Genomic DNA, 11,117 nt, shown 5'->3' with positions numbered 1-11,117 from the left:
CGAATTGTTTGTATTCATCAGTCGAATTTAGTAGTGCTAAAACCAATATTTTATGGCTGTTTGATTTCCATTACTTTAGGCATGGATTTTTCAACGTTTTTATTTTTACTAACTGATCTTAGAGCTAAAACAAAGAAATATTGAATGATTTCCTTGGTAGAAAAGTCCACAGAACCACTCACCTGGAGAGCCCAAGTCCTCAGAAGGACAACGTATTTAGCTGAAGGAGTATCAAATTCTTCATTTTGGTGCCTCAATTTTTTGGTAGTTGAGATCCTGTCCCTCCAGTGTATGTATATATTTGGATCGGCCAAATCTGCCGATTTGGAATAGAGAAATGTGCAACAAAAGAGACAAAAAAAAGGGTAGAATAGGATGATATCGGGGGTCACAGAGCAGGACCAGCCACCCGCCCATCTCAGGCAGGCTGATTCTGGTTCGAGCTAGCATTTTTTCAAGGACCCTTGGAGTGCTAATTTTTTCACCAATTAATTATTCAATTGTCTGTTTCGCTCTCGATTTGGTGTGTACATCTTGACTTTATTGATCACAAAGAAATGCCTCATTCGAGCTGTGGGACTGAAAACCAAATGATTTATGATCTTGGGCTATTTATAATTTTGGATTTTTTTTTTATTGTTTTTATTTCTTTATTGTTATGATTTTAGTTTTTTTTGGATAATTATCGTTAATATACTTATATTTTAATAAAATTGAAAAAAACCAACTTTTCAAAACCTCACTTATACTTTTTCTTCCAATTTTCGGCTTTTTTGGATAAAAATACCCTTCACGGTAGCGTTTTTACTGTAAAGAACATTACAATAATTTAAATACCGCAATGTACATTATGATAATTTAAATACCGTAATGTGTAGATTTGCTCACCTACTTAGAAAAAGCAGATGAGTGATCCATGAAAATCACAGTAGGAAGACTTGCTTCATCTTCAAAACTGGTAGCTTCGCAGTCTCTCTCTCTCCCCCTCTTCCATAAATCTAACAAAACACATCTCTTCAAATCACAGTCTCTCTCTAAACTTCTGTCTCCTTCTTGCCCCCTTTCTCTTATCTCAATTCCTCATCAGAACATCCATCTTTCTCTCACTAATTGCATACAAAAAATATTTATCTTACATCTGGCTCAAAATGATATCGTCACTCTCTCCTCTGCTCCTCCCTTCTCTCTCTTCCAACCAATGCTCCACTCTCTTCCCCCTCACACCTATGCGACACAACATTGACCATATTCAGAATGCCACTCAAAAATGGCAAATTCAATATGTTTATTAGAGAGAGAGAGTGATCCCATATTAAAATCCCTTGGATTTCACATGGAAAAAGACTTATGTGGAGAGGAAATCTTGTCATTTAAATAAACCATTGAGAAAACCAATTACATTGCTTAATGCAGGAGGAGAGAGGTAGACCGCATGTTAACTTCGATTTGAAGCTTTTCAACCTAATAAGAATGACGTAAAGAATATATTTATATATTACAATGTACTCTAATGTTCTTTACGACATTTAAATTATCTTATAAAATATCATAAAAATTATGACATATAAATTATAGTATAGACTTTTCTACTAGTCACGATATTTAAATTATCGTAACATACATTATAGTATTTAAATTACCCTAATGTTTTTTGCGGTAAAAAAACTATAATGAAGGGTATTTTTATCTAAAAAGAGTAAAAATTTTTTAAAAAAGATATAAATGAAATTTTGGAAAGTTCGAGATTTTTTTAGATTTTATTAAAAAATATATATATTGACAATAATTATTATTATTATTTATTTATTTATCTTATTTTTAACTTCTATATCTCACAATAATTGAAAATATTACGGTTAAGCAAAAAACCACCCTTCTTTTCCTGTGCCTCTCTGTTTCCAAAGAGTTTTTCTCTCTTCCCCATGCTTGAAGATATTTTGATCAAAGTAGACTGTGTAATCACTGATGATGAAGATCCAATAAACCCTAGAACCTGAGGCATTCTCTCTCATCTCCTCAAACTGGTGATGGGCTAATTTGGTAAGTCCCTGGAAGCCGTTCATAAGCTTGTAACGCCCCAAAAGATTAGGGTTTAAGAAGTCACCCACCATTCTCCAGTTGAGGTTGTGAAGAGCTTCTCAAGCATCAGGACCCTAAAAATCCAACTCCTTAATGACGAGCTAGGGTTTGGAGATGGGGTTCTCCTCAAATGGAGAGTTGAATTTGGGACCAGCTTGGAGAGCTGCATGATTTAGGGGCTTCCAGTGTCATCAAACCATTGGCTCTGAATTTAGGACTAGTCTGGAGAGCTGCTTAAACTTAGGGTGGTTTGGACCATTAGCTCATTAATTGCTGGTTCAGCTAGGCATTTTGTTCGTCGACAAATAATTTCAGAGCACCCAGGCTTGGAGAGACTATTGTGATAATCAAAAGGGTACTTTCTATAAAGTCAGGGCAATTGAGTGAAACCCATTTTAGCCTCTGCAAGTGCTAATAGAACCCAAGTCCAAGGTTTGAGCATGAAGCTCTCATACGCTCCGTATATAGAGCTTCCTAATGGTATGGGTTTTAAAGGAGCTACTCTCGTTTTTATAAGGCCGAGTGATGGACCTTTGGGAAAAGAGGAGGCTGATCAATTTGTGTCCATGGCTGGCTAGACTTTTGGTTAAGAGGAAGACTTACATTCTGGAGAAAGAAAGATGGAGTCTTAGATGGGGTTTGTAGAGAGAGAAACAGGGGATTGGATGGGTGATTGTCCAGAGGCGGAATGGGGTGTCGTTTGTTTGGTTGTGGGCTTGAGTTGTTTATAGAGAGAGAGAGAGACCATTTACGTGTGATATCAAGGACGTCACAATCATTAGTGATTGTTATATTTGAAATTGGATGATTAAAGATGCGTATTTGTTTGAATACAAAATCAAAAATAAAAATTGCTATACACTTTCATCTGCTGTAATTGTAATCTTGTTGTTCAAAAAATAAATCATCTTGTGGTACACAATCCCAAAAATAAAAAATTGCAGTTCTGAAAAAAAGTTAAAAATAATAACACTTAGAAAAAAAAAAAAAAATCACAAGTTCTTCAGTGTTCATAAAGTTGGTCGAGTCATTTCGACTCGTCCGAGTTATTTGGGCTCGACCCCTTGCCGAGCTTGAGTTGGTGGTTCAACTCGAAGATCTAAAAATAAATAAAATAAAAAAAATTATAAAAATACCAAAAAATAAAAAATATATTTGTGACATGTTTATTTATATTTTCTATAATTTTGACAAAGATTGGGAAGTATTTTGGTCAAGAATACTTATTGTTACATTTTTCCATCTTTTTTAGAAATGAAAATACCCTCAGTCACAAACTCATTTTTTAATATCTATTTTTTGCTACTTTTTTAACTAAAATTAGTTTTGTTTTGTTAAATTTTACTTTGAATATATTTTTCCTATTTTTTAATTTTCATTTTTGTATATAATTCTTTTTTAATAATTTTTAGTTGCTACCGTATTTGCCCCTACTCAGGCTGAGTCATTCGGGCTCAAGCGAGTATTCGACTAGGGCATGGGCCTAGTAGTCAGCCCGAGCCAACTTTTCGAAAACTAGCCATCATCCATTAAATGACGGTCTAGAGCCAATCACTGGGTGGAAATTGCTTGGGACTATTTGTATGTTTCAAATCATACTGATTGGGACTATTTTTTTTGTTTTAGGGGTGTAGTTTCTTTCCGACCTTAAACAATCCAATTAAGGTGCACCTCCAAATTTTATCATAACATATAAATTTGGCGTAAAATTTTTTTTAAGATTATATGAAAATCTATTTACATATCTAATTATAAAATTTTAAAATCCAAATACGGTTAAAATCAAGTAGATCTATAAATATACGAAAATCTTGAAAATGGACGGTCTAGATAATATGTTGTAATATGCACTATTTTTGAGACTCAAAATCTATTTTATTTTTTATATTCATACATCTCGATGATCAAGTAGAGAGGGCTTTTCCAACATTAAAACAACCTTTTCCGATGGATTTTTGAGGTACATATATAATTCGACATAATAAGGTTGCAATATTATATAAACTTTTTCCAATTTTTAGTAGAAGAGAAAGTATTGTATGCGTCATCATAGATCTGTCTTTGAGATGGACAACAAAACAAATGGGAGTCTAACGGAAGGAAAAAGTTTATATAAATGTGACGCTCTAAACAATTAAATTAGAGCACACCTCAAAAATTTCACTAAAAGAGGTTGTTTTGATGTCCAAATATCCTCAAATTGTAATTACCTACAAAAATATATTCAAATTAATTATCTCGACCTAAAGATGCATGGACATGACAAAAAAAAAAAAAGGATTTCAAGTTTTGAAAATAGTGCATATTGTAATGTATTTTTGGACCATCAATTTTCAAATTCTCATAGATCCGCTCGATCTACGTTATTTTTTAAGCTTTAAATTTTATAAATAGAGATGAAAATATACTTGAAGGGTATTACAAATATTTTCAGTATTGAAACCACATTTCTCGATACTATTTGAAAGTGCGCTTCATTTTGATTGTTAAGAACCTCGGCTCTATACAAACCGCACCTTATTCAAAATCTATCTCCATGATGGAAAATGGAGGAAGGACACACGTGAATAGGTGAGTCAGAGGGTTAGACAAAAAACAAATACTTAATAGAAAAACTGATCTTTATTAATAAGATTATTTGAGTTTCAAGCTGAACAAGTACCCTTTGCCATGGGATCAACTATACACTTGCTCTTGCAAGACCACTGACTCTTTTTTTGCTTTTCATTAGGCATTACACTGAGGACGCAGTTTCTATGAGTCCTAAGACTCATTTGTAGAAATGGTAGCTTCAATACTGGAAATCTTTGTGATAGTTTTAAAATATATTTTCATCTCTATTTATAAAATCTAAAGGTCCAAAATAGTGTAGGTCGACAGATTTATGAAAACTCGAAAATCTTGAAAATTGACGGTTCAAGAATGCGTTACCAAATACACTATTCCCAAAATTTGAAATCCATTTTTTTTGTCATGTCCATGCATCTTGATGTCGAGATGATTAATATGAGGATATTTGAGCATCAAAACAACCTTTTCTAATTAAATTTTTTAGATATGCTCTAAGAGAGAAAAATCTCAAAATATTTTTTATTTTTATTTTATTTGTTTGTTGTCTTAAAACAAATTATTTTATTGAGGGACTAATTCAATTTCTGTGGTCATGTGGGACCATTATGGTTTGAAAAACGTTTTTCATGTACCCACCAAGTTTTACACTCAAAAGCATTAGGCGCCCTTCATTTAACAGCCACTCTAACATGTGATATCTCTAGACGTTTATCAATTGTCCTTTTGACACATCATTGATAATGTGACCGTCATTAATGATATGTTATGCTTCACTTTTTTGTAGTGATCGTCTATAAAGAAACTGGATAAATTGTTGATGACCTTCTAAAATGTATTTTATAGATACTCTACCACACCCCAAAAGTTTTTCACTTTTTTTTATAAAAAGCAAACTTTTATAACTAAAACCCTCCTAACTAAAAAAGTTGTAATGTTTTGATGAAAATACCCCTTCTCGTACTTTCACCGTATGAAAAAATTATTTGGACGGACTCCAATAATACTTTTGCCGAACCGCGGTTTTTATTTGCCGAACTTATGACATATGCTGGACTGCATTTCTGCAATACTAGACTGCTTAGTTAGACAGTGATACGCCAGGCCGTAGATTACTAACGCCGGACTGACGCCACCTGATTGCTAATTCAAATCGTCGGACCGCTCCCACAAAATGTCGGAATGACCAATGACATCGTCAAATCGATGCTCACAAAAGCTAGACCGACGATCTTAGTAAGGAATCACCGGACTAAGACAGTGAAATGTCGGACTGTTCGATGATATTGCTGGACTGCTCAAAACTAAAGTTGAGCTGACCTTAGCCATAGTGAATACCGTTGGACTGCCGCTGGAACTCTACCGGAGTGCCTATGAATCCAGGAGCCATATCGCCGGACTGCCTTCATAGAGTGCTGAACTGCCCATGAATCCAGGAACCATATCGCCGAACTGCCTTCATGAAGTGCCGGAGTGCCCATGAATCCAGGAACATATCGCCGGACGACCTTCGTGAAGTGCCGAAGTGCCCATAAATCCATGAATGAAATCGTCGGACTGCCTTTATGAAGTGCCGGCGTGCCATGAATCCAGGAACCATATCGCTGGACTGCCTTCATGAAGTGCCGAAGTGTCCATCTATCCAGGAACATAACGCCGGACAACCTTCATGAAGTGTCGGAGTGCCCATAAATCCATGAATAAAATCGCCAGACTGCCTTCATGAAGTGCCGGAGTGCTCATGAATCCAGGAATATATCGCCATATTGCCTTCATGAAGTTCCGAAGTGCCCATAAATCAAAGAATGAAATCACCGCGTTGCCTTTATGAAGTGCCGGAGTGCCCATGAATCTAGGAACATATCACCGGAGGACTGCCTTCATGAAGTGTCAGAGTGGCTATGAATCTAAGAACATATCGTCGAATTGCCGTCATGAAGTGTCGGAGTGCCCATTAATCCAAGAACATATCTTGGGACTGCCTTCATGAAGTGCTGGAGTGCCCATGAATGAAATCGCCGGACTACCTTCATGAAGTGCCAGAGCGCTCTACATGAACTGCCGGAGCGCCTTCATGAAGTGCCGGAGTGCCTCCATGAATTGCCTGGTACTCCTTTGCAACCTGAAGTTTCTTTATAGCATCACGAACATATGCACAAACATGCAAAGGAGAATTCTAACTAGTGTAATAATACAATAATACCCAAATTTGGAAACCAAATTAATTCAAAAAATATTTATCCACTTTTGATCGATCTCCTATCTCAATGAGTCAAGCAAAACTCAAATGTACCCATTGTTAGTTCATCAAGAAACCACAACCATCTAAGAGTAGTTATAACTAGTGTTATAAAAATCAGACATTTGAAAAACCAAATTAACACAATAGTTTCTCACTACTTTATTCAGTTATGTCTCAGCAATTTAAGTAACACTAAAAAATCACATACTATTCAGTTAATCTCACTAAAACCACAAATATTGAAAAATGACTAGAACATATCATTCAAGATAGACACTAGGAAAATCAAATTAATATGCGAAGAGTAGTGTTTATCCTCTCAGTAACTTATGCAAACCCACAATTTCCAACTATTTGGTACGTCTCACTAAACCAGAACTATGTAAATCTCTATGCTGTTACCTATCCCATCACAGTAATTGATGCAAACTACAAAATTCCTCTACGAGTAAATACATCTCACTAAACTAAAGTAATGTTAATAACTCCACTATTCTAAAAAAACCAATAAATGTGTGAATCACCCAACTGTTCATTTTCATCCCAATCAATCCAAACTTTGCACATATTATTCCTCCATTCAATTGATCATGCAAATTCAAACTATGTAAGAGTGGTTCTAATCAGCATCATTAAAACCAGACTAAAGAGATCAACTTATGTATTGAGATCATTAATGTAATAAACACACCTACACAGATTAACAAGACATTGAGATCAACAACAATCGGACAGAGAACATATCAAAACTTCACAAAACAGGGAACAAGCTCATAGGAACTACATTGATAGACAATACATTGAGCTGTTTGCGTATTTCATTTGCTTCTATTAACATAACAACAACAAAAAGAATGAACATTTCATTAACTGGCTACTATGATATAGTAACTTCAATTGTACAAAAATAACTTAACATATGTCTCAAAAAAAGAAAACGAACTTTACATATGTCTCAAAAAAAGGCTCATAACCTTTTCAATTTACATTTTCAGGTATCATCTAAAAATTACATGTCAAAATGAAAAATACATGATATTCACTTTCTTGGCCTCAACCACTTTTTGGGCCAACTTGCAATACCCTTGTCCTTGTCATTTATGCTCTTTGTTCTCCTCTCATTTTCCTCATTAGTTTCGCTCTCTCTTTCCTCATCTCCACCATCTGCATCCTCAATCTCTCTTTCCTCATCTCCACCATCTTCCTCCTCAGTTTTGCTTTCCTCATCTGCACTTTCTTCCTCATCGCTTTCACTTTCGTTATCTCTACCATCTCTCTCTTCGCCCTCGCTTCCACCATCTCCCTCACAATCTCCTCGATATTCTCTACAGGAGTGTGCTGCAATAACAAATTGTGGGTCGCCTATATATAATTTATGGACTCCCCTGCTAATACTTCAGCATGAAGTGCAACTTGTAACATCCCTATACAGGTTAATCGTTGTAAGTAGACAATAGAAAACAATATAAATAACTGATTTGAATAGATAATTATTTTAAGTCAATAAAAATAATATATAATATACCATTCTCCTCTCGTTGTCATGGTCTGCGAGGGGGGCCACATTTGATTGCGACTGAGGGGGGGGGGGGGGGGGAGGGCGGGCACATTGGAGTATTTCTATATTAATGAGTGAACATGTTGTACCAGGCCATATAATCTTTAGTAAGCCTTCTACCATATTTATCCGCAGTTGCCTTGACAATATTGCGTTCTCGTTGCCACCAGTCGCTTATCTCGTTAGCCAACTCGTCAATCCAATGAGTGGGGTGTAGACCAACCTTCTCCCTCCTCTCCCACTTGAGTGGCCCAACAGGAATTACTTGCATCTTCCCAAATTACCGCAACACACGATCGACATATAGTACTCTGCAACGTGGAAACTCATCAGATATGATTGACACAATGCGTTTTCTTTACAGAGTGTATCTAATGGGCCGAAGTCCTCATATGGTTGCCACTTCACCTACAACAATAATATAACACAACATCGTTAATGGGTCTTTGCATTAAACACTGTCAATTGAGACTAACATTATTATCGTCAATGAATAGGTTCACCATAAATCTCTTATTTCCCAAGACAAAATACCTCAGTGATGTCAAGTGCATGTCAAGTGAGAAACGCTCTGTTAAGTATTTTCGAATGTCATCTAACTTAGTTCTACAGTCAGTGAAAAAGATAAATGCATCACCCTCAATATAATCTAAAGTCCCATCGACACGTGTTCGGAGTTCACCACTGAAAATACAATAAATTAATCTACTATCACCCATTTTATTCTGTTCTGCAAAATATTTGTAGTAGCTTTCATATACAACATCTTAAATACTAGCCTTGAACTTGCCATATGCTTATTGTCTTTTAATAACAAATTATATTTTAACAAGAGCCTTGCAAATTTTCTTAAGAGATTTCTTAAGAAATTCTACAATGAATAGATGTTGGGGAACTGAATTTAGCTGTTATCACTTAGAGAGATTGATCTACATATACTAGCCAACCAAAGAGCAAAGCTATTGAGTAGGCTGGGTTCCCCTAAATGATGGAAAGTTGGGGATTTGACATGTTTCGTGCAGTGAAGCATGCTGATATGGTAAAAATTACAAAGTATAACAAGATAATCAGATATCAATGGCAACATTGATTGTTAGCAATAGGACACTTAATTTCATAATTGGAAGAAAGCTAGTGATTTAAGGTGGTACTGAACCAGAAGCTTTCAAAATCTTATGTGAAAGCCGTTGGTTGCCTTCATTTAGACAACTAGTCATCCCAAAGAATTACAAAAGAAATAACACTCATTTAAACTCCAAGAGAATTAGTGAATATAGACACAAATTTTTCCATTAGTTTTTCAATGACGGCTAAAGCCACATTAGCAATTGAAGAGACAAACACCAAAATTACTAAAGATTCCACTACACCTTTGATAAAATCAGAAAATAGGACCTTGTATAGTAACCAATTTGGTTTCGATGAAATTAAACAAATTAACTAACCATTTTTGTGGGGTAAGTAGATATAATCAAATACTACATCTTTGAACCTAGAATCAAACAATTGAATTCAAGTGACCTACCCCAGCGGAAATACTGAAAATGCATAATGATAAATGGCAGACAAATTCAGAGCCAAAAACAAATTACCTATCCATTCTTTTACTACATACACCTGATTTATGTCTGCTATTTATTATAACAAATTAAGAATAAAAAAATCAATACATCTTACGAATCACCTATCCATTCTTTCATTTGTCAATGACAAATTAAATACAGCCAATGTGGCTAATTAAAAACCCAACAGCAGATTTTAGGGATATGTTTTCTTCCACTTTTTGATAAAAAACAACATAAATTTAATTTTCCCTAAATTTCAAGTAATCAACAAGCTTTTGATTCACATTTTTACTTCATATGATTAAAGAAAAGGTTTTCATGCCAATGTTTAACCACAAAGTTGAAGTTACAACATAAATAGCATTCTCAAAAATGTTTTTAAATATTTAATTGAACTATTCTTTCATACCTGGTCCTCAAAAATTGAGCTCGGTCTGTGATGAGATCAATGCTTTGTGGAACCTTCGTAGAGAGTTGTGGGACATTCGTGGGGGAGAGAAAAACCTTCGTAGAGATTGTGATAAAGTTGTGGGACTTTTGATTGTAGAAAGAGAAAACATAGCGTGATACTTGGTGGGAGCGAGTGAGTGAGTGGGGCCTTTGTAAAAAGAGAAATTGAGAGAGAAGTAGAGTTTTGACTTTAATACAGACAAAAAGTAGGGATAAAAGTAGAGAGAGAGAGAGAGAGAGAGAGAGAGAGAGAGAGAGAGAGAGAGAGACTGGGCCCTGTAGAAAAAGAGGGAGACAAGAACTCACCTTTGAAGAGAGAGAAATGAAAGGGAAAAAAATCGTGGAGCTGGAAATGGGAATACTCTGAGGAAGGAGAAAGAATGGAAAAGGGCGTAAGGGAAAATGGTGGAGAGAAAAAAGGGAAATACGCTGATATAGGAGAAGAAAGGGGAAATTTCGAAAGGGAAGGAGAAGGAATGGAGCGAAGGTAAAAAACGCAAGGGTGTAGTGTAAAGGTAAAAAAAAAGGTAAATTAAAAAAGAGGGGTAATTTTATCTTAATTTTTATGTTTTTTAGGTTCGGGGGGTTTTAGTTATAAAAGTTGGTTTTTTATAAAAAGAAATGAGAAAATTTTGGGGTGGGGGTAGAGTGTCTA

At 35.3% G+C, this 11,117-nt stretch overlaps 1 long non-coding RNA gene across 1 annotated transcript; it reads right to left on the bottom strand.

Annotated features, from left to right (window-relative positions):
* Nucleotides 1-801: 801 nt before the first annotated feature.
* Nucleotides 802-2,802, bottom strand: LOC148780802 (uncharacterized). Its single transcript, XR_016060528.1, has 2 exons — nucleotides 1,873-2,802; nucleotides 802-1,224 (listed from the first exon to the last, which is right to left on the bottom strand). It is a non-coding gene; the product is annotated as an uncharacterized LOC148780802 (long non-coding RNA).
* Between the last annotated feature and the right edge of the window lie 8,315 nt (nucleotides 2,803-11,117).

The sequence above is a fragment of the Amborella trichopoda genome, chromosome 8, assembly GCF_054954075.1.
Source record: "Amborella trichopoda isolate Santa Cruz 75 chromosome 8, AtrichopodaSantaCruz75HAP2 v2.0, whole genome shotgun sequence".
Lineage (NCBI taxonomy): Eukaryota > Viridiplantae > Streptophyta > Magnoliopsida > Amborellales > Amborellaceae > Amborella > Amborella trichopoda.
The sequence above is the reverse complement of the archived record's forward strand: the minus strand, read 5'-3'. Positions and strand labels throughout refer to the sequence as shown.